This window comes from Felis catus, chromosome B3 (genome assembly GCF_018350175.1).
Source record: "Felis catus isolate Fca126 chromosome B3, F.catus_Fca126_mat1.0, whole genome shotgun sequence".
Classification (NCBI taxonomy): Eukaryota; Metazoa; Chordata; class Mammalia; order Carnivora; family Felidae; genus Felis; species Felis catus.
Window position 1 is genome coordinate 34555598 of NC_058373.1, and position 24183 is coordinate 34579780.

At 50.5% G+C, this 24183-nt stretch overlaps 1 protein-coding gene and 1 long non-coding RNA gene across 3 annotated transcripts in view; one reads left to right on the forward strand and one right to left on the reverse strand.

Moving 5' to 3' along the window:
• THSD4 (thrombospondin type 1 domain containing 4) overlaps positions 1-20404 on the reverse strand; it is a 576883-nt gene extending 556479 nt beyond the window's left edge. For both annotated transcript variants that reach the window (XM_023255096.2, XR_002742857.2), the window contains exon 1: positions 20272-20404. The gene's annotated coding sequence lies outside the window, so the exon portion shown is untranslated. The remainder of the gene's footprint in view (positions 1-20271) is intronic.
• LOC109501151 lies at positions 14964-17611 on the forward strand. The gene is made up of 3 exons (XR_002159108.2): positions 14964-15150; positions 15563-15601; positions 16458-17611. It is a non-coding gene; the product is annotated as an uncharacterized LOC109501151 (long non-coding RNA).
• Positions 20405-24183: the final 3779 nt, after the last annotated feature.

The following is a 24183-nucleotide window of genomic DNA, read 5'->3' on the forward strand; positions in this document are numbered from 1 at the left end:
CATACATTAGTTAAAAAATGATAACCAAACACTATGCGGGAGCTGTACGTGTAGACATTTTTTACCGACGGAGGGTGCCATCCAAAAAAAAGTTTCGGAGGCCACTGGTCCAGAATGGTTTTTTTTTTTTGTTTTTGTTTTTTTAATTTTTTTTTCAGCGTTTTTATTTATTTTTGGGACAGAGAGAGACAGAGCATGAACGGGGGAGGGGCAGAGAGAGAGGGAGACAGAACCGGAAGCAGGCTCCAGGCTCTGAGCCATCAGCCCAGAGCCTGACGCGGGGCTCGAACTCACGGACCGCGAGATCGTGACCTGGCTGAAGTCGGACGCTTAACCGACTGAGCCACCCAGGCGCCCCAACCTGCACTTTTTTAAGTGAAACAGAAAAGAACGAAGGAGAAAGGAGACGCTCTGGCGTCCGTCGCACACAGTGTGGGCAGCCATGTCTCGCCGTGGCTCACAGAACAGTTTAAATGCCCTTTATAAATGCACTGGAAGACCAGAAGGCACGGCAGAGTTCGAACTGGTCAGGGGAGTAAAATCATGACGACGAGGCAGAGCCACATTGCCCAAGCCCCTGAGAAGCCGCACCGAGTTTCGATGAGATGGCTGGGAACGAGTCATCGTAGGGAGCAGGCAGAGACCTGATGAAAGCGAGGTTTCCCAAAAATTCATTTGGCGGCACTGTGCCGAGCCTGGGGAGCTGAGTAAGCATGCTATCTGTGGGGCTGATTCCGCTTTTTGAGGTTTGCGTCTGTGGATTTATAACTTTTCTTGACAGCGACCAACAAATCCAACGATGGAGTTGCTGTTAGAACATAGGCTCCCTAAAAAAGCCCAGGGCCCGACTCCCTCTCCTTTCCACAAAGATCCTGCAGGAAGGCTGAACGGTCACCTGATTTGGGTCAGGCTAGAGTCACAGACCCCACGCACCAGGAGGAAGTGGCACGGGGTTCCAAGGCTCAGTATGGTGGAGACAGAAAGAGGAGCCACGACAGATTTAACTCAGGGTGGAAGGTGGCTCCCAACCCCAAAGATGACAGGGGCACTATTTTGCTGCCCTTTACCAACAGGCCCACCTCTGAGCATGTTTCCTGCCCCTTCTCCTCATGGTCTGACCAGAACTCCTGGAAAAACCCACCTGAGTTCCGTGGTCCCCGGAAGAAAAGGCTCTGCTCAGCCTCCCATGCGTGGGTTCAGAAAGGCCCACCTTGAGGCCACATCGCCACGACAGGAGCCAGTTCCACCTCCCCATCTTCCCCCCACACTTAGGCTTCTCCCCCTCTGGAACCCCCGTGATGTAAAGCGGTCAGCCAGACAAACAAAAGCCCTACTCCCTGGGGCGGTGGAAGGGACTCACCACAAGAATGAGGACCAGACATTTCAGGAGGCAGGTCCAGACCCCAAATCAGCACCCAGGAACGTGTGGTGGGGGCAAGTCACAGAAGCTGCCCTTCCTTGGCGAAAGCCGCCCCCAGAAAGTCCTGACAGAACAAGGGCCTCCACGCTGGGCCTATGCTCCGCCCAATCCCGTCTTCCCCAATATCACCAACACTTCTGCTCCACCGCCATTTCCGCCAACTTTCTTCTCCCAGAACAGTGGCCGACCCTTTGCGGCGCCCCCTACCTGACATGCAAATTGTCTGTGGACAAAAGTACCAGGCTGTAGGCTCCCAACATCGGTGTCCAACCCCCATCTGTCTTCCATTAACAGTAAAGCAGAAGAGTCAGGAACCGACTTTCACTAAGCACCTGATATGGGACATGATATTTAATCATCACAGCAAAACTGAGGCCACACGGCAGGTAGAGGGTAGGCCAGGGACAAACACAGATCGCCAGCACCAGAGTTGGCCCTCTTTTCACTGTTAGACTCACTGCCTCTCACCTAGCAGAGAATCATGCTTAGCTAGCCATTTAGTAATAAACACGTGAATGGACGGATGGATGAATGGATGGATGGATGGAAGGATGCTTTCCTAAAGGACTGAAGGTGCCTCGTGGATGTGCTAGGAGGTGAAACAGGTCAGGACGTGATTGTTCATTGTGCCATGAACATCACCTAGAGCAAAGTCAGCCAGGATGAGCCGTTTTCATACTCTATCATTTCTGATCATAATAGTCACGAGGCCAAGGATGCCAGCAAACATCTACTCAGTGGCTACCATGTGCCAGATGGCATTCGATATGCTTAACACACATGAACTCATTTTCAGCCTTACGACAACTTGCCATGGGGAAATGGAGGTACAGAGAGGTTAAGTCCCTTTTCCAAGCCACCCGGTGAGTAGGTGGGGGAGTCAGGACTCAAAACCAGGCAGCCCGAGCCCAGATTTTATGCACTGAATCGTCATTTGACACTGTCTTCAGAAGAGAGGCACGTGAGTCCCACTTCTCAGAAAACAGAGCCCATGTCTGCTCTCTGCTATTGCTGATGTTCAGTAAGTGGCTACAGGCTGGCCTTGAACCAGAATGGAGGCGCTGACCCACCGCAGGCCTGTGCTGCCTCCACAGAGAGGCCCACCCTCCTAAACCCTCCGGGGGCCGTCATCACTTGCCTGCCCCAGGCAGCAGGGTATTCAGGGCCGGGCCCTGAGGAGCCCCAGGCCAGGTCACACTTCCAGCTTCTTCCAACTGGATGAAGCCAGCCAGAGGAACATCTCCCTCCCAGCCCTCTGTGCTCCATCCTGTCTCCTAGCCCCTTGCAGAACGTGTCCTTTTTCCTCTGTCATCGTCAAACTCGGCCACGTTATTCATTTCTTCCCATTGAACCTCCATTCTGTAACCCGGCTGGCTTACCCAGAGTGACCTGAAAACCCACAGAATCTGATCTAGGAAAAAAAAAAATGTCTGAAGAGCCATTGAAACTCCCTGGATACTTCCAAGCAAACACATTACAGCAGGTTTGGTTACTCAATTAGGAAAACACCTACCTCTCCTTTCTTACCTGGAGAAATTGGTACTCGGCACAGATTAGTTAAGGATCTCGATACAAATTGCATCATTTTTCATGGTCATTACCATTGATGTGGTTTATATTTGTTTTCCGTCCTAAAGAATGTTTCCCAGGTAACTAAGGAAAACGTTCAAGGTCAGAAATATCAGGAAGGCAAGATATTTGAAATAAATGGGCCATTTATTCCTGCTTCTGTATAAAGTCGGTTTTTCAACTTCAAATGGCCTCATACTACAGATCAAAGGCAGAAATGCATCTGGAGTAAGACCCTTTCTTTCCCCAAATGTTACTTAGTCATTTGATTTACAGCACTTGATAAACCTGGTTAAATGTCTTTACTTCTGTGTCAAGTCTCCAGCAGAGCTCCCATCTAGCAATTGTCACAGTGTATCAATGTGATTTGCATTTGTCTTTCAGCCCCCTTAGGTGGGACTACAGAAGAGTAAAGACTCTTCTCAAAGACTTGCTTTTTTTTTTTTATGTTCCTGAAGCCTAGAAGAGGGCCTGGGGCACAGTAGGTGCTCTGTGATGACAGAAAGGATTTACATTCAGTCTCACTCAGAGGGCCTCTCTCCAAGCATGATCATACCATGTTTCCAAGGTACTGTTGCCCAGCCCAGCGTTTAAACAGTCACTTTGCTTCCACAGTAAATGTTAACACTTTCTGAAATTAACACTATTGATGACATTCTCTGCCCCCACCCCCACCCCAAAGCCTCCAACATGCAAATAAGCAGCTGTGATGGGCTGCAGGCCACCCTACCAAGGGATCAAAAACACCGAGACACCACACCCATACAGCCTTCCTCCCCACCCTGAGCACTCCATCTCTCCCCAGCACCCCCTGCCAAGAGTAGTTTGTAATCCCTGGGTTGCCATTAATCAAAGGAAACAAGATCAAACTCCCACAGCGGGGCTCTGCAGGGAGCTCAAATCTGTGGGAACCACAGATTTGCTGCCCAGGCCCTCTCCAAGATGATGGTCCAGCCCATTTCAAAGACCAATACATTCTCCAGCCCCCTTGGTCAAAACAGGTGGCCCTGGGACTAATGGCAGCTTTGGCTCAGGCTGAGCCAACCTCCTGGTCCACCTCCTTTCCTTCTGATACAAACTCAGGTCCTGCCACCTGTGGATGGCCTCTTGCCACTCCAGCAAGCACCTGCGTACATCTGTGTGCACACGTGCACACACACACACACACATGTATCGGCAAAGGAGAGTGTCCCAGATGCACTAACACTAAAAGAACAGATCCACAGAGGGCAAGACCACATTCATCTACAAAATGGGTCTAGGTAAGACTTCAGGACTGGGAAGAACACAGCTAATGTGGTATTCTTTCAGGAAAAAAGTTATCTATAAAATTAGACACGTGGGGCACCTGGGTGGCTCAATTGGTTAAGGGTACAACTCTTGATTTCAGCTCAGGTCATGATCTCAGGGTCGTGGGATCAAGCTCTGCATCAGACTCCGCACTGAGCATGGAGCCTACTTGGGATTCTCTGCCTCCCCCTGCCCCGTCCCCAGCTTGCACCCCTTCTCTCTCTCTCTCTCTCTCTCTCTCTCTCTCTCTCTCTCTCAAATTAAGAAAAAAATTATACATGTTTATATATGTTCTTAAGACAATCCTGGGAGGTAGGTGTTATTGATATCCCCATTTTACAGAAGAGGAAACTGAGGCTGTAAGCACTGAAACAATATGTCTGCAGTCCCAGAGCTAGTAAGTAAGCAGCATGATCTGAACCCGAGCCACTTGACCACGGGAGTCATGGCTTGTCTTTGCACTACGTTAAACCATCTCTCAGGTCCCCTGCACGCTACCTCAAACACACATTTCCAAGAGAGAGGCTCACACTCACATTTACCCGGTGCACAGCATGCAGGCTGCGGCATGGGCCCCAGCCGGGGAAGCTGCTGTGCGTGAGGTTGTGCTCCGCCCGTTCACTCCACGGCGGCTTTGGCTTTGAGTCCAGGTTATTTCCTCAGTCCCCGCATGCGTTTGCCTGTCCAGAACACGTCCCGGCCCAGCATGCCTCGGCCACCATAAATCAGCCAGCCACACACTCTGCCCTCGGTGCTTCTGAGCACCAGGGGAAAGGATTTGCCTCCTTTTTGCTTGGCTCTTGCGGCTTCTGCGTTGACATTTGAATTATGTCATTATTTTTTTACGTGATAGAAATCTAGTCAATGATCTGTAGCAATCGCTGCCGGGCAGCGTGTGCCAAAAGGCTCCATATATCCTTACAGAAGGCGGCAGAAGCCTAGCAATTAGCCTGACTTCCTTTACACAAGTCTGTGATGGGCCGGTATTAGGTAAAGCTGACATCAGGTGCTGTGATTGAAAGATTATGATAATGTGAAACAGACAGCCATCTCATGAACTAGGAAAGGTATTCAAGGCAACCAAGAGAAGCAAGTCGTTGGAGTCCAAGGTCACCCAGAGGTCAAGGGGGCAATCAAGGCAGTTGGGTTTAGCAGAATAAAACTCTTAACCATACCCTTTTTCTCCGGCGTCAATGGCCAGGCAAATCTGTTCTCTTCCTGTCACTTCTGTCCGCCTTGTCGACGCTCCCTGTGACCCAAACCAGGACTAGAAAAATATCACCAGTAACCCAGGCCCCGCTAATGAGCTGCGTATGCAGGGTAAGGACGCTTACCCTCTGACCTCTCTGATTATTATCTCATGCTCGGGTCTCCAAGGCTCCACATCTCAAGGCCTACCCCTCTCATTCAGACTATTTGCAGTTTCTGCCTGCCGATGACCCACCCAAGATGAATAATAAAAGGAGCCAGCCGCCAGCTCCACACCAGGTCCCCCTCCCACCGAGCCTTCCCATACTTGGGTGGTGATACCACCATCCTTCCCATGAATAAAAGCTCAAAGCTTACCTGGGCTTCCGTGACTTCCCCTCCCGCGTGGCCTAGGCCTGGCCTCTTGCCAACCTTCAAGTTTTCGTTTGTATTATCCCTCAGATAAACTTCCTTTCCATTCCATCGTCTACCAGCCTCCCCTCGCTCATCAACGAAATCATTCCAGTTGGCGTTTCTCCCATGTCCCTGTGTACCTTTGTCAAAAATCGGATGGGCGTGTTTCTGGGTTCTCTCTTCTGGGCCACTGACCTGTGTGCCTATTCCGCTACACGGACTGGATTCCTACAGCTTTAGAGGTCTCGAAACCCGGCAGACCAATTCCTCCTACTTCATTTTTCCTTTTCCCCGATTATTTTCGGAGGTTTGACTATGACGTACTGTGGTACAGACTTCTTTGGGTTTATCCTGTTGGGAATTCACTAGTGCTTCCTGATTCTGTGGGTTCGTACCTTAGCCTAACCTCAGGAAGTTCTAGTTCCTTGAGCATTTTTCAGTCCTACCTTCTTTCTTCTGTCTTAAGATTTCAATTTTTTTTTTAATTTTTTTTAATTTTTAATTTTTTTTAACGTTTATTTATTTTTGAGACAGAGAGAGACAGAGCATGAATGGGGGAGGGGCAGAGAGAGAGGGAGACACAGAATGTGAAACAGGCTCCAGGCTCTGAGCCGTCAGCCCAGAGCCTGACGCGGGGCTCGAACTCACGGACCGCGAGATCGTGACCTGAGCCGAAGTCGGATGCTCAACCGACTGAGCCACCCAGGCGCCCCTGTCTTAAGATTTCAAAGACATTATTCTAGTCCTATAGATCCCTGATGATCTCACCTTGTTTTTTTTCCCCTCCCCCAGTCTGTTTTCTCTTTGTTGTTCAGATCAGGTAATTTTTATTGTTACATCTTCAAGTTCGCGGATTCTGTCCTCTGTCATCTCTGTTCTGTGGTTCAGCCCATCCTCGTGAGATTTTATTTCAATTGTTAGATTTTTAAATTTGAAGACTTTTCATTTGGAGGACGCTGGACGGTCTGTCAGTTAAGCATCCAACTCTTGGTTTGGGCTCAGGTCATGATCTCATGGTGTGTGAGTTCGAGCCCCACGTCAGTCTCTGGGCTGACAGCGTGGAGCCTGCTTGAGATTCTCTCTCTCCTTCTCTCTCTGCCCCCTTCCCCCTTCTCAATAAACAAACAAACATTTTTTTTTAAGAAAACTTTCATTTGGTTCTTCTTTAGGTCTTCTATTTCTTTTCTGAAACTTTCTATTTTCTTCTCATTTGTCTCAAGCACGTTCAGCACTGCTCGCTGAAGCATTTTATGATGGCTGTTTTAAAAGCTTTGTCAGATAAATCTCACATCTCCGTCATCTCGGTGTTGGCATCAGCTGACTGTCTTTTTTCATTCAGCTGGAGATCTTCCTGGTCTTGATACAATGAGTAATGTCCAATCACATCCTGGATATTTTAGGCATCGTGTTATGAGGCTCTGGATCTTACTTAAACCTTCCATTTTTGCTGGCTGCCTTTCATATGGCTTCAGCAAGGGAAGGAGGACCCCACCTCATGATGGCCAGGGGTGAGAGGGAAACCCAAATTTGCCACTTGGCCTCCACTGACTTTAGAAGGGGGGGGGGCATCATAACTGCTGAGCTCTCCAGCAGGTCCCATAGATACTTCTCTGGCTGGGGAGGTTAGGGATGCCTCACTACCGTGCCTCATCTGGCCTCCATTTGCACCACTGGCAGGAAGGGAAAGGGGATGAATGGCCTCATTACTGCCAGGCGGTGGTAAGAGTCTGGACTCTCCACTAGGCCTCCTCTGACCACCCCAGTGGGGAGGGGGAAGGATGCCTTATTGATGCTGGGTGGGAGTGAAAGTCCGGGCTCCCCACATATCTCAACTGAGAAAAGAGCCCCCAGAAATGGTCTAGGTTGTCACCATTCACTTAGGAACGAAGAATTCGTAACCCCAGAGGGTGTGGGAGAATGTGTTGCTGGAGGTTCTATGGCAAGTTCATGCAAAGTCAGGACTCAACACCCGTGCCCTTGGCTCCAAGATCACTTGTGCATAAACCAAAGAGCTCCTAAAGCACAGGAGGAACACCAGCCCCCAGCCAACGTAATAATGAAAAGTCTCCCTGGCCAAGGGATAGTGGCTGCCTTCTCTTACATCCTGCCGGACCCCAGGCCAGAAAGCACACGTGGTTATGCGCCATTATCCTCTAAACAACACAAACACACGTCTACTCAAGACAGGCCTTCTGTCCAACACACACAGCAAGAGCACACTCGCGAGCCAAGAGCTACAGCATCACGGTCACCTTCGGGGCTGGTGGTCTTCCATCTGGAGAGGACCCTGGCTTTCCTACCGTTGGAATCCTTGAAACCAAGATACACCCAGGAGCTGCACGGCTCGGAGCGGCCAGCAGGCCAGGCGCCCCCCTCCTGGCTGGAGAGCTGGGTCTGCACCCAGCTGGAGGCGCCTTCCTCGGACCTGGGGCCTCTGGTCTGGCCCCGGCCGGCGATCTCAGCAGAGCACTGCTTATTCTTCTGCAAGGGAAAGCCGGTGACCCGGGAGGGGAAACTGCTTTCTAACAGCCTTTGTTTTTGTTTCCATTGAAAAAAGTTAGTGACTTTACTGCATGTGGAAAGAACCAAAGTAACAATTTCAAAGAGGCTCAGCATGTTTTGGAGCTGACCAAACACACAGAAAGTTTGGGTGGGGAGGAAAAGAAAAGGAAGCGAGGGAACAAAAGTTTATTCCACATTCACCATGTGCCAGACATACGCCTTGGTGCTCCTTCCATGCCTCCCCCTGGCTTCTACAGTAAGAATTCCAGCCAAAATCAAGTTCCAAAGCCCCTACCATAGGTCATCAGGCTGTTGAGAGTCAGGCAGAATTGCTAGACTCCACAACACCATACAATAATAAACAATTTCATGGTCCACAACTGGAATCATAAAACAGAATGATATAACAATATTAATAAAGTCATTTGATGCCTAAATTTTGAAAGAGTATGATTAAAATTTTTAAATTCAGAATAACTACTTCAAGAATTATAGGGGCGGCTGGGTGGCTCAGTCAGTTAATCGTCTGACTTTGGCTCGGGTCATGATCTCTCAGTCCATGAGTTCGAGCCCCACATCGGGCTCTGTGCTGACAGCTCAGCGCCTGGAGGCTGCTTTGGATTCTGTGTCTCCCTTTCTCTGCTCCTCCCCTGCTCACGTTCTGTCTCTCTCTCAAAAATAAATAAACATTAAAAAATTAGAAAAAAAAAGAATTACAAATTGTGTTGAAGTAATTGCTATGTTGATATCACCCAAGATGGTAAACACCCACAGTCTTTTGCTAGAACTTGTGAATTAAGCTCTACACTCTTATGAACACTCAAACTTCTAGGAGTGATTTTGTTAACTATTGGGATATTTTAACATTCACTTTTTATAATTTAAAACAATTTTCAAATATTATAGTCACCTAGGCCAGGGGTCAACAAACTGACCAGTAGGCCAAACCTGCTCACTGCCTGCTTTGTCATATTTTTAAATACATTTTTAAAAAAGAAAAAAATTAGGGACGCCTGGGTGGCTCAGTTGGTTTAGTGTCCGACTTCGGCTCAGGTCATGATCTCGCGGTCCGTGAGTTCGAGCCCCGCGTCGGGCTCTGTGCTGACAGCTCAGAGCCTGGAGCCTGTTTCAGATTCTGTGTCTCCCTCTCTCTGACCCTCCCCTGTTCATGCTCCGTCTCTCCCTGTCTCAAAAATAAATAAAACGTTTAAAAAAAAAAAAGAAAAAAAAAGAAAAAAGTTAGCAGGATTCTATTTTATGACACAAACATGATATGAAATTCAAACTGCAGTGTCCATAAAAAAAGGTTTTACTAGAACACAGACTTGCCCGCTTGTTTATATATTGTCTGTCGCAGCCCTCATGCTCGAAAGGCAGAGGTGATTCGCGGCAACAAATCACCATCTAGCCTGCAAGGCTGAAATATGAACTCTCTGGCCCTTTAGGGAAAAGAGTTTGCCGACCCCTGATCTGGGCACTGTGTCGAATGTTGGTGCCAGATTAAAAACACACAAGGATGATGATGATTAACCACCACCACCACCAGCAAGGCTATTGGGGGAGCCAAAAAACCGTCATGAGATACTCAGTGAGCAATTTACGAGCAAACCCACTGAGCACAACGTTAGAGATAACCGCGACCCACCACGCGAAAAGCGACGTTACAGCAAAACTACACTTTCTGAGAATTTCTCAAGCACACCGGCACTCTCTTTACATTCTGTTCTGTGGGAGCAAAGAGGGTCCGTTATGAGAGATGGGAATCCTGTGAGGTCTTCAAGAATGCAGCCCTGCCATTAAATCCAACAGCCTCCTATTTCCTTCCCTTCCGTCTACACGGTTTCCCCGTTAAGGTGTGAGCACCGTCAAGTCTCTGAATTCCCACCAATCAGAGTCTGATGCCCCTCGGCCGGGCCCCCAGCCTTCCTACTGCACAATGCTTATCACACCCATCATTCTCTCCGCCGGACCCCTCTCCCCAGGCTGTAAGTACCCCCCAAGGCAGGAACACCATCTTCTTTATCTTTAAGATGGACAGATGTTCCTGCACTCAGTAAGGCACGTGGGAGGCCCTTCGTTTCATTGTAGGGCTGAACAAACACCGTCTCCCCTGACTCCGGTGGCATCTACAGTGATTCCTGGTCCATTTCACAAGCGAGGGGGGGTGGGGCGGGGGCGGAAATAACAGCAAACTGAACAGTGATTGATATTGGTAGTACTAGAACTTTTTTAAATGTTTGTCGTTTTGAGAGAGAGAGAGAGAGAGAGAGAGAGAGAGAGAGAGAGAATGTGAGTAGGGTAGAGGGGCAGAGGGACAGAGAGAATCCCAAGCAGGCTTCATGGGGCCCCGACATGGGGCTAGATCTCAGGACTGTGAGATCATGACCTGAGCCAAAATCAAAATTCTGCTGCTTAATCCGACTGAGCCACCCAGGCGCTCCTAATTTTTTGATTAGGGAAAAACAAGGAACAAACCCAGACCATTAACTAAAATGATGGAAACTGTCATTTATGCCTAAAAATGGGAAGCCTGACAAGGTCAAGAGGAATGTTTACACAAAATCATACTCTGTTAAAAAGACAGATGTGCAAATATCAAGCAGAAAACAGAATGCTGTAAACAGTTAGTATACTATGCAGATGTGAGGCGGGGAGGGGAAGAGGAGAGGGAGGAAGAGGAGGGGGGAAGGGATGTTTTGGTAAAGTTACATGTACAGTAAAAGTCAAGTTAAAAGATAACACATTTGTGGAATTATAAATTATACAGTCTTTCTGGGAGGCCAATCAGACCATATGTATCAAATACCTCTGGAGTATTTATATCTTTTGTCCCCAAAACAGCACTATGCATTAACAAAAGTATAAAAAAAATGCACAAGAGCAGTTTTATTTATAAATAATACTGAAAAACTGAAACCAACATGTCCCCAAATAAGCAAACATTAATGTTTTTTAATAAGGATTTTTCTATTATTTTTTAATATTTATTTACTTATTTTGAGAAAAAGAGACAGCATGAGTGTACACGTTGGGGAGAGAGGCAGAGAGAGAGAGGGAGAGAGAGAATCCCAAGCAGGCTCCTTACTGTTAGCCCAGAGCGCGACATGGGGCTCGATCTCACAAACCTTGAAATCATGACCCGAGCCGAAATCAAGAGTCAGACGCTTAACCAGCTGAACCACCCAGATGCCCCCAAACATTAATGTTTTTAAAAATATTCTGCCACCATTAAGATAACCATGTTTTGCAAGAATATTGAATAGTACCTAGGGGAAATGTTTGTGGTTTATTGTTAAGTGAAAAAAGTCGCAAACAAAACAAGATGTTCAGCAAGATACCAATTCTATAAAACTGTGTGTGTGTGTGTGTGTGTGGTGTGTGTGTCTGTGTGTGTGTGTGTGTGTGGTGTGTGTGTATGTGTGTGTGTGTGTGGTGTGTGTGTCTGTGTGTGTGGTGTGTGTGTGTGTGTGTGTGTGGTGTGTGTGTATGTGTGTGTGTATGTGTGTGTGGTGTGTGTGTGTATGTGTGTGTGTATGTGTGTGTGTGTGTGTGTGTGTGCATGGTGTGTGTGCAGAAAGACAGACTACAAAGACACACATTAAAAATAATGGTCATCACTGGCTGGGGAATTATGGATAATTTTTATTTTTTTCTGTGTTTTTCCACATTTCCTAACTTTTCTACAATAAATGTATCTTCCCTTTCTAATCAGAAAAAAAAAAAGCCTTGTATCTAGAAACTTAAGCAAATCCGCGGAGCTGTCACCAGCATGCAGCACCTGCCACCACAGTCCCCCTGAAGTTAGAAGGGACGCAGCAGACTGTGCAGCCACTAAAATGTCCACGCGGCACCCACACTGGACAGACTATGGCAAAGAGCGCTCCCAAACCCCCCTGCCCGTCTCTCGGGGGGTCGGCCCACTGCACCCACACCACCTCTGCAGGACGGATCCCGACAGACCTCGCCGCTGGCACGAACACCAGGGTGTCTGGAGGAGCGCAGCTGGGCACCCCTGCTACTCCCGGACGCAGGAACCCAGCCAGGCCCGCACCTGCTTCTGCCTCCACCTCCACACCCGGCAGGAGCGCTCGCTCCACCTGCCCCTACTTTTAGAATCCTCTCACGTCTGCCCACAGTAAAGACTGAGGGCCCCTTTCTTTGCGCTGCATCTGTTTTGGGACGGCAGCTCCCCCCCCCCCCTTTTCTAAGCAGAAGAGCCTTCTATTTTATTTTCAAAGTGGGTTACGTGGTGATAAAAAGGAACGAAGCACCGATCTGTGCTTCAAGACGGATGAAAACATTAATCTTAGTGAAAGAAGCGAATCACGGGAGACCACATATTGTAGGATTCCATTTATCTGAAATGTCCAGGATCCATGGAGACAGAAAGTAGATGAGAGGTTTCCAGGGGTTGCTGGGGAGGAAGGACGGGGAGTGACTTCGAAAGGATATGGAGTTTTTGCAGGTGATGAAAATATTCTGGAATTATATAATGGGTGATGATTGCACAACTCCGTGAATACACTAAAACCACTGAATTGTATACTTTAAAATGGTGAATTTTATGGTATGTGAATGACATCTCAACTTTTAAAAGGTTTTAAGTGGGTTACAGTTAGACTTTTAAGTGGTTACCATCAGACTTTCCAGTGGGTTACGATTAGACTGCGGCACGAACCAGCCCATGAGTTCCCATGACGCTTTGGAGTCAGATGACTGGAAATTCAAACATCACTCTGACACCTACTTGCGGTGTGAGCAGGTGCAAATTCCTTAACCTCTCTGTGCCTTGGTTTTCCAGGCTGTAGAATAGGAATAATAATGTCTAGCTCACACGAATCGTCGAGAGAATGAAATAAATCAACGCAGGCAAATCCCAGGACCTGATACAGAGCTCTGTAAATGGCAGCTCCTTCTCTTTCGCTGGCCGGAAGATCCCTGGAACTTCAAGCAGAATGAAACCTGGGCCTTCGCTAAAACATCAGTGAAGTCAAGCAGGCCCTGGGCACTTGTCTGTTCTCACAAAGATACAAACGGGCTCGAGGGGCTAGATGTCAGGGCACACCCCGTTATCAGGCTTAAGGCCCGCCTTGTAACCAGCAGTAAACTCCCCACCACAGTCCAAAGGGCCGCCTGTCCACGGTCGGGTTTGACCTTCTCTCAAACATTAGATAAGTGTTACTATTATTAGCCTCGATCAAGGATGAGGCAATGGAAGCTGAGAGCAACCAGAAAAGGGGACAGCGCTGTGACTGGCATCCAGATCAGACTGTCTCCGCTGTTCCTAATTTTGCTCGCAAGGCAGCTGCCCTCTTCGTCCTCAGCCGTCAGGTCACGGCAAGGCTGGCCGTGGGCAGAACTGGTGCGGAAGTGGCCGTGCCATGACCGGACCAGGCAGGCATCACTGTCCTGATGCACCACATCCGGCCACCGAGCATGGAGGCAGGGGGCAAGGGGCAGGGCAGTGCAATCCAAAGGGCAGCTGGAGGCCAGAGGCCCAACAGCAAAGGGAGGGGAAAGGAGGATCAGAATTCAAGGCATGTGAGGGTCAAGGGTCAAACAAGCGAGATCAATCAGAGGGTACGTCATCAATTCAGCCAAAGCAATTCACCCATTCTCAGAGACCCCGCAGAGTAGCTGCTTATGCCCTTCCCGGAGAAGGTCTGGTCTCCGGGGTTTAGCCAGAGAAGTGAGAAAAAAACGATGGCACTTCTACAGGTCTAAGGCTGCTGTAAGCACCTCACACTCTCGTGACTCTCACCCGGGGTCTGTATTATTCTCACCCTCATTTCGCAGACGGGAGAACCACAGCACAAAAGGAAGCGGTCCAGGAACCCACCGCTTAGTGGGGCCAACGCCTCAACCCAGGGAGCCGGCTCCAGGGGGCACCCACCCTCAGCACCACTGTGCTCCTGCCCCACCCAGGAAAAGGTGGATCCTACCACTAGAGCTGTGGTCCAGCCGGGGCCACACCCCCTCCTCTCTGCCCTGAAATGACATGTGACCCGAGGCACTGCGTTTCAGGAAGAAAGGTCTGTCTGGCAACTACCAATTTGTAACTCGCTGATACGATCGGAAGGTTTCCAAGAAGGAGTCAGGTAGAGCGGCCTCCCAGCTGTCCACGTATCCATGTTCGCAAGAAATTAATCTCTCTTGACTGAGCCTCCAAGAAAAATGGTTAAGTCAAAGGCGTGGCTTGTCACCCCGCCCCCCACCCCCCTGGTAGTCTTGCGGCTGCATCCCCGCCATAAATCAAAGGCCGTGCTCCCCTTTCATCAGGTGCCTGCAGATAATTCCCTAGCGATTTCCCCGCTGGGGCTCAGAGGGCCATGGCCTAAAGGGTTAACATCTCATTTCCTCTGTCTTTCAAGCCTTAATCCCCATCCTGAGCTGGGTGCATTCCAAGCCCACCTGGAGCAGGTCACGACGAGCCCCAGCCCACGGCTGGCCCTTCATTTCCCCTGGCAGGAGATTAGATGGGGCGCCCATTAATCACTCATTACTTGGGTCCTCACTGCTGGCCAGCCCTCAGGCAGCCAGCCAGCTGGCTGGGCGGGTGGGGTGGGCCCGCCCGCTGCCCAGCCCAGGTCGCAGGCTGCCCGGTGTCACTAGACAAGACACCACAGCGTCAGCCCGGCTCTCTGTCCTCGGGACCGCGCCCTGGAGGAGAGGGGCCCAGGGAGAGCACTGTGGGGCACCGCATGAGTGAGCGGCTTCTGCCAGCCTCGTTGGAGGGACGTGCGCGGCACGTTCCGTGGAAAGATGAGGTGAAAAGAGTTGAGCAGGCAGAGGCTGCTCGGCTGGGACAACTAACCATGAGGAGGACACTTGCTCCTTGTCTGGATCTTAGGTTCTTCCTTGAGGATTCTAACGGGAACCCGAGGAGGGAGCGGAGAGGGGAGAGGATGTTGAGTGGATAACTCACTATTATTATTATTATTATTATTATTATTATTATTATTATTACTGCACAGTGGAAGGGGTTCATTCGCTGGATTGGAATAAAAGGTTGCAATATTTGGCCCTTCAGACACAAACCCCTGGACTTGAGGGGGCCTGAAGTTTTATATATACACATATATACCACGTGTATATTTATATATATGTATATAGAATATATATATAATTTATATATATTATAAAGTAATATATATTATTTATATACATTTTTTTTTCTAGCACACAGTGCCTGCCAAGCCCTGACCGGGTACAGAGAAGGTAAGACAAATAGGATGTGCCCTGGCACTGAGCACCCAGGGCGGGTCCCCCCACCAGCCCCCAGGCTTTGGCCATCCCTTTGTCACACGTGGCAGAGACCGAAGAAGGGTGCATAATAAGGGCTTGTAGAAGAAAAGGGATCTGTCAGGGAGCAGACCCCACTCAGAAGAGAGGGAGAGAGTGGCTGGCACGACACGGGGTCAGCCCTATCCGGGGAGTCCCAACCCACTTCCTACCCTAGGAAACTTGGGGCTCTGGAACCAACCCACCTGACCCTTCTCCCTCAGCACTGGCTCAGGCCCAGAAATAAATTCACAGTGAGCCTCATGGGGGCTGGGCTTGCACGCCTTTGCGGGGAGAGGTGGGGATCACGCTTCCAGGAGTGAACTCAAGACCCCTTTGACTAAAAGAGGGCTCTCTGCCTGGCCTGGGCCATGACAAACCGGCACTCCCTCCTTAGAGTCAAGGTCAGAGCTTCTGTTAAAAAGGACCATGCGACCTGGGATAAAGTGGCTAATATTATTAACTCACCACCTGTCCCTGGATCCTCATTGTTAAGGCAGCCGAGGGCAGGGGTCCTCGAAGCCCGTCTGTAGAACAATCACTGAGGCAGTCTGAAAAATGCCAACTTCCAGGCCCTGCCTCCACTCTGGAGTCTGAGCGTCGTCCCAGCAGATCCTAATCCTGACTCAGATGTTCCAAACACAGCCCTTTCAGGAAACAGGGGTATAGTGGGAAGAGCACCTGGCTTAGAGTGCTGGGTTCTAAGGTTTAGGTTCAAAACCCGAGTTGTTGACCTAAGGCAAGTAAGCTGGAGTTTTCTACCTTGTAAAATGCGGATTATGCTCTCTCGCAGGTTGGTGGGAGGATTAAGGCACCAGGCGTAGCACACCCCAGTGCTCACGAACCGCGACCTGAGCATGAGAGCATCGGGCCAGCGAGGCTCCGGAAACCGGAGGAGTCAGTTCTGAAGGGCCCGGAGAGAGAAGAGAGGGCAAAGAGGCCCAGAAATGACGCCCCCAGCGTCAGTCCACGGGTCCTGCAGGAGGAGGGGAGAGGGGTACCGAAAGACGGCAAGAGGCCGCCCAGAGCTTCCCACTGACGTTCCGCCTCCCCAGCGCCAGCCTGTGGTAGGCGGTAGCTCCTGGCCTAACACTGCCAATCCGTTATTTTCACAGAGAAGAGTCCATACGGACACGAGAAACCTTTGCATCCACACCTACGTACATAAATACCGCAGTTCTGCACGCACAGAAAAAGATAAAAGGTGGGAGAAGTAGAGACAAGAGGACAAAGAAGGCAAAGTGGGACTGGAAGGTCCAACCCAGTTGCATTTCCAAGTCACCCGGTGCTGGTCGCAGGCTGGCACTGTGCTACGCAGCCCGGAAAGGTGGAGGGAAGAGAAGTCTCAGAGTGCCTGGGACAGGCGGCTGGCCTGCTAGATCGTGTCCAGGCTGAACACACGGTCTGTGCAAAGGCGGCAGGGGAGTGGGGCACCTGGGTGGCTCAGTCGGTTGAGCATCCAACTTCGGCTCCTGAGTTCAAGCCCCGTGTCCGGCTAGCTGCTGTCAGCCTGGCAGCACAGAGCCTGCTTCGGATCCTCTGCCCCCCTCTCTCCGCCCCTTCCCCCGCTTGCACTCTCCCAAAAATAAATAAATATTTAAAAAAAAAAAAGGAGGCAGGGGAGCACTTCAGATGGGTTCAGGGAGGAGAGAGCCGGGTGTGTGCAGGAGGGGCTGAGGCACACTTACCTAGCAGAATTTAGAGGAGCAGACGGGAGGTATGAATTTCTGAGCGGCAGTTAGAGAGCATACAAGACCACCATAAAGACACTGGGTACATCAGGCAGGTAGGAGGTGGGCTGCTCTTGGATCAGCGGACTTGAATTAAGACAAATCCTGGGGCGCCTGGGTGGCACAGTCGGTTAAGCGTCCGACTTCAGCTAGGTCACGATCTCGCGGTCCGTGAGTTCGAGCCCCGCATCGGGCTCTGGGCTGATGGCTCGGAGCCTGGAGCCTGTTTCCGATTCTGTGTCTCCCTCTCTCTCTGCCCCTCGCCCGTTCATGCTCTGTCTCTCTCTGTCCCAAAAATAAATAAACGTTGAAAAAAAAAAAAAAAGACAAACCCTAACTGTCCAGACGAAGCCTGGCCTTGTCCTGGTCTATCACGTCCATTCCAGCACATTCACATCGCTAGGTCTTTGCTGGAGCTCTTCCCTCTGCCTGGCATGCCCCCTCTCCTTCCGGCTTTCCCATCTCCTTGAACTCCTCCTCAGGCTTCAAAGCCCAGCTGTAATTTTCATAGCTCCTCGCATGCAGAAAAAACTTCTTCCTCATCTGTGTCTCCTTGATATGTTGCACATCACCAACGTTTTGCATTAGTTTCGCGGTGACTTTTTTTTTTTTAAACATCTTTTCGTCTCCCCGGGTGGCCATTTATCATCTGTTAGCCTGTCAACAAATCCAGGGCAAGGATCTTGTCCTGTGCTTGGTTTAAGTCTCAGCACATAGTAATAGTCCCTCGAACACAGCAGATGCCCAAAAACATCAGCTGGAGAAGAATTAAACAGAAGTGAATGCAGGGAAGGGGGGGTCGTATTGTGATTTCTTGAGAGGAATGATGTGGCGAAATCACAATTTTAGGAATATTAATCTGTCAGCATGAAAGGAGATGGATTAAAATGAAAAAAGTAACTCATGGCTGGGAGTCAAGAGGCGAGACGATGACTGTAATGTGGACAGGGTTTATGGAGGGGGCAGAGGGAACGGAGACAGGAAAATGAACCCCTGTGATATCACAAAAGAATGTGGACAGAACTTGGTAATGAATGTGCTCTAAACGTGGGGGACAGGATGGGGCTCTCAAACCCAGAGGCTGCCTGCCAACAGGGAGGAAGTGGTGCCATGGAGGGAAATGTGGGGGACCGAGAAGGATGGGGCAGTGCCCAGCCACTCTTTAGGATAATTGGATGCAATCACATTCAGATTTCCAGGCAGCACAACAAAACAAACAAACAAAAACCCCAAAAAGCCTCCAAGCCAAAATATCCAACCCTGATCTTACTCACAAACCCTGGACTGTATCTTATTTTATTCATTTTTTCCTAGCAGCCAGTTAGATTTCTTACTGAGAGAAAGACCTGCTGCCTGCTCCGGTCTGGGCGTGGAGGCGATCACGGGAGCTCATCTGACCAGCCCTCTTCACAAGACGGCCAGCCCGGTGGCTTGTTCAGTAGAGGCTCCAGGATGCTGATCACCCAAACCCATTTCCCAGGCCGGGACCTCTGGGAAATCCCTGCTCCAACCCTGCAGAGCTTTATAGGAAAGTCCCAGGACTCCCATCTGCTTCCTCGAATTAATTCCAGGGCTAGGATTTTGTTTTCTAAAGGAATTCAACTATGGTGCCAACAAAAATCTATAGGAATTGAGTAGTACTGTATTTCAATCACGTTCTGAAAATGTTTGCATCTTTGTATATCGAGACCCAGTAAGATCCCATAAAGCCCTTCATCACCCCTTTATCAATGAAGTAAAGACATATGCAGGTTATGCAGGTTTTAAGAGCTGTGTGATCTTTGAAAAATCTTTAGATTATAATTCTGTGCCTGGGTGCCTTCAGCTGTGCAGGACGGTTGGACAAGATGATTCCTTAGACTTGCATGTCTCTTATTCCAAATTCCAACAGGCATCCCACAATCGCTTCAGCTACCCAGGTCCGAGGCTTCAGATTCACTTACTGAGCGGAATGGGGTGGGGGTCGGTCACAAAGGAGGCAGAAGAGACACAAGCATGCACATTTAACAGGCAGTAGGGAAGGCCGGTGGGAGGGGGCGGGGGGCGAGGGGGGCTGGGTGTGGGCTGCTTGGCCAACACCAGACCCGCAATTTCCAGATGCTAAGCGGGCCTGAGAACGCCCTGAAAGCCCCTTCCCAAGTTAGGGCTGATGTTATTTAGAAGAAAGAAAAAAAAAAAATACTAACTTCCAGATCTCTAAAGCTCCACGAGCTACTTCTGCAAAAGCCAATCCTATAAACGCGCCAAGGGGCTGCAGGTACTTGGGCTGCATTTGAGGAAGTGTCCGGAGTTGGCGGAAACAACCCATCCACTCCGGCTCTCGCTGGCGCAGGGCTGCAGCGGCTTAGCTCAGACACACACCAGGATTTGAGGCTTTCTAGAAAACGGCGTGGCCGAGGCCCCGGGCTGGGGCTCGATGCGCGCCGACCGAGACCGGATCAGCTCTCCGGCCCGGGGCAGAAGGCAGGCGAGGCAGGGGTCGAGGCGCACGGGCTGGGTGTGCACTCGCCGGCCCCCCTCCGCCCCGACCCGGGGAGCGCGGGGCCCCGACTACAGGACGGCCCAGGTTGGCTGTCTCTAGAGTTTCAGAGTTGGAGAGTGGAGGAGTGCGTGCTGGCGCCGGGACACAGCAGATCCCCCGGGAAGGGAAGAGAAGGGAAAGGAGGGAGAGGCGGCGCAGCCGTCGGCTGGGACCAAGCGCGCGCTGGCTCCCCAAGCCCGGTGCGGGCGCAGCCCCCCGCTCCCCGGACACACCCACTGCGCCCGCCGCCCGCGCCGTCGCCCCGAGGTCCAGAGCGGGCCCGGGAGGAGGACAGCGGCCGGGCCGGGTCGGGGCCGCGCGGGCGGGGCGCAGGGGGCGCGGGCGGCTCTGCTCACCTGGCGGTCCGCGTCCCGGAGCGGCCGGCGGCCGCCTCGCCTCGCCCCCGCGTGCTTCCCGGCGCCGGGCAGCCCCGAGCCCGCCGCATGGACGGCCGCCGCCTCCGCCCCGCGCCCGCCCTGCACGGGCTCCCGCTGCGCCCCGGTTCGGCGTCGGGCTGCGCGGGCGGCCAGAGGCTCGGGCGCGCGCGGAAAGCTGTGGCTCGAAGTTTGCGACCGGGAGAACCGGGATCCGCGCTCCCTCGGTCCCTCCTCCCTCCCCCACCGGCGGCCTCCCGCTGTCATCTGGAGCCGCTACTGCCGCCCCCTGGCGGCCGCCTCGGGAAGGAACGCCCCCCCCCCCAACCTCCCTCCGTGACCCCGGAGGGGGCCCTTACAAACAGGAGCGGGACTGAGCCCTGGGTCCCTGGGCACGGGGAGAACAGACGTCGTCCCGTGAGGGTGGCGAGAGTGGAATGGAGTGTGGTCCGGGCCGGCCAGGACCCGCTGAGGGAGAGGAAAAGGGCTGAAACCAGGAGGTAAAGCAGCGCCAAATGGTGGAATCCCTCTTTCATCTTCTCCTGGGGTTTGTGGGACCATTGAAGGACTGGGGTTCAGGAGGGACAGGGGCATCCTTGTGTTTGGAACAACCATTCCAGCTGCAGCAGGCTGAGGCTGAAGCAGGGAGCCAGCACGGAAAATTTCTCTGTAAACCAGAGCAGAAGACATGACTCTAAGGACAGGGAAGGAGGAGTGCCCTCCTCCAAAGGGCACACAGTCACACTCACTCACTGCTCACTCGCCAAGTAAGACTCGCTGGGCTCCTGAAGGCAAAGGAACAGGACAAGAGCCTTCAGGCTCTCACCAAAGTTCCAGTGCTCAGTGAGGGGAGAGATGAAACATAGTCCGGACAGCCAGGGTGATTCAGCCTTGTTACTTGTCTCATTCAAGGTACTAGTGTGGGAAGGAAAAAGCTGGCGGCAAAACCATCATCATCGTCATCGTCATCAAGCTTTGGTCTGTGTATCCAAGCCCTTCTTTTTAGTAATTGGGCAATATTGTCCCAAGAAGGGCCTGAGGACAGCTACTGAACCGCAGGACCCGGTTTCTTGGCTCCTAACGCCATGCGACGTTCTTTACATCAAACTGAGATGTTTATGGCTAATGAGGCAGCGACTGAGAAAATGTCGCCTCCTCTCCCCTTCCCCGGTGGGGGTGGGATGACCTCAAACATCTGAAGAGGCTGCCCAGCTATAGGTAGTCTCCCTATTGAGGGAGACCCAGTCGGCCTGTTTGTTTATCCCGCCTCCAAAGCCTGTTTGCAAGAGCTGTTTTGAAAGTGCAGGTGCTCAGTGGGACAGTGACGGTGACGGCAGAAGCGAGCTCCCTGCCCCAAGCACCCTGGGATGGGTGCGGTGTGTGGGAGGAGAAAGGAGAGCAACAGGGCAGGGAGCCCCAGGGAAAAAAAATTCACCAAAAGAAAGTGGCAACCCAAGAGATCAGGCCAAAGAAAGGAAACCAACTCTGAGTGCCAGAAGCCTGGGCAGAGCCAGTCCTGACTGATCCGCACGGGTTCAAATGGGAGGAAACAGTTCCACACTTGATCATACAGATTTTGATGGCTGGCACCTGGTGGGAGTGGGATTAAATTAGTTCTGGGTGTCACAGGTCCCATGGGTCCCGGGTAAGCAGCTCTAACAGCTCTAGTAAATTCTGACCAGTTTAAATCATTTAAAATGATAGAAAATTTAGACCATCTTGAAATGTACTTAATGCCATTGAATTGTATGCCTAAAAATGGTTACAATGGTTATTTTTATGTAATGCATATTTTGCCACATTTTTTAAAGTTTATTTATTTTGAGAGAGACAGTATAAGTTGGGGAGGGGCAGAGGGGAGAGAGAGAGAGAGAGAGAGAGAGAGAGAGAGAATCCTAAGCAGGCTCTGAGCTGCCAGCACAGAGCCCATTGTGGGGCTCAAACCCACGAAGCCAAGAGATCATGACCTGAGCCGAAACCAAGAGTCAGACGCTTAACCGACTGCGCCACCCAAGAGCCCCTTTGCCACAACTTTTAAAAAGAAAGCAAAACGAATAAAACTTGTTCACATTGGGTGGATCCATTTAAAAGACATGTACGGACTGCAGGAAGTGAAATGAAGAAAGTTCCAGTCCCAAAGAAGCTCAAAGTGAGGTGAGAGAGGCATCACACAGCTGGGAAATGATTCTAGTAGGTGGTGTACCTGGGGGATATGCAGAAGTAGCTAAAGACTCCTGGGAGGGGAGCACAAGTGTAGTCCGTCCATCCGTTCTGCCTGAGCTGAGTCTTCAAGGCTGAGGGGAGTTTCTCAGGCAGGTATGAACAGGCCTGAAGGCTTGACCCAGCTGACCTAGGCTGGTTCTTCAGAACTGATTCCGATCCCCTTCAAACTTGGTCAAATCGTGGTGGCCGTGTTTTGCTGGCCTGTCACAGAATGTTCCCATTATTTAAAGTCAAGGCCAGGGGTGCTTGGGTGGTTCAGTCAGTTAAGCGTCCCACTCTTGATTTTGGCTCAGGTCAGAGCCTGCTTGGGATCCTCTCTCTCCCCATCTCTCTCTGTTCCTCCCCCGTTTGTGCTCTCTCAAAATAAATAAATAAACTTAAAAAAAAAAAAAGAAAGAATGTCAATGCCATACTGTGAAATCCAGTCTCGTTTTATTTTATTTTATTTTATTTTATTTTATTTTATTTTATTTTATTTCATTCCATTTCATTTTATTTATTTCATTTTATTTTATTTCATTTTATTTCATTTCATTTTATTTTATTTTATTTTATTTTAATGTTTATTTATTTTTGAGAGAGAGAGAGAGAACGAGCAGGGGAGGGGCAGAGACAGAAAGGGAGACACAGAATCTGAAACAGGCTCCAGGCTCCGAGCTGTCAGCACAGAGCCCGACGCAGGGCTTAAACCCACGAACAGTGAGATCATGACCTGAGCCGAAGTCGGACGCTCAACGGACGGAGCCACCCAGGCGCCCCTCCAATCCCATTTTAAACAAAAAGGTATTTACATTATGCATAGGCACCAGTGAATATTAATTACATTAAAACAGCAAGTTTTTCAGCTTTCAGTCCTGCTGTAATTTCACTTGTATCCAAGTGTGGATGTATGTGTAAATCGGATTGGCAGGATTTGGTCCTCGTGTATGAGATAAGCTACTGAATCTCACCAATAAAGAAGGCAAAGGAGAGCAGGGGCCCCAGATTAGCTGGGGTCATCCTAGCCGGAGTGTCTCCTGGTGCGTCAGTGTCTCCCATATACAACATCTTGGAGCCTGAGTTGTTAGTTACGCTCTTGCGTATCTGCAGTGACAAAGTGCTCACTACTTCATAAAATAGCTCAGACTGTTAGTGGAGGCTCCCTGTTAGAAAGCCCCTTTTCATTCTGAACTGAAACCTTTCCCCCGTAACTACTGCCCGTACGTCCTATTGTAGGACAGTCCTCATTTATACCTGTTATCCTGGCATAATTATCAATTAACAGTGCCCCTTCACTCTGTGAGTCCCAGTTGTGACGGTAAATGATCCGGCCACCCTACGGAAGACCTCCACTGCCCCACCTCACTAAATCTGTCCCCTGCTAGAACCACATCTCGCGTGGGCTATTCCTCCCAAGGGGCCCCAGGCCGGAGCCTGGTCCATGGTAAAGACCCCCAAATGCTTGAGGAAGAATGGCAAATTGCTGAGAGCAACGTCCTGGGATTTCAGAGCATGTGGAACTTGAGTAAGAGCAGAGTGTGAACAGATTGCAGGAAGGCAACTCAGGACAACCAGACCTTTGTCGGGGAGACTTATGAGTAACATGGCTTCCGTACTTCGCTAATAAGCACCGACCACGAATCCTTTTACCAGCAGAACATTTCTTGGGGCTAGAATTCCAAAAATTATGCT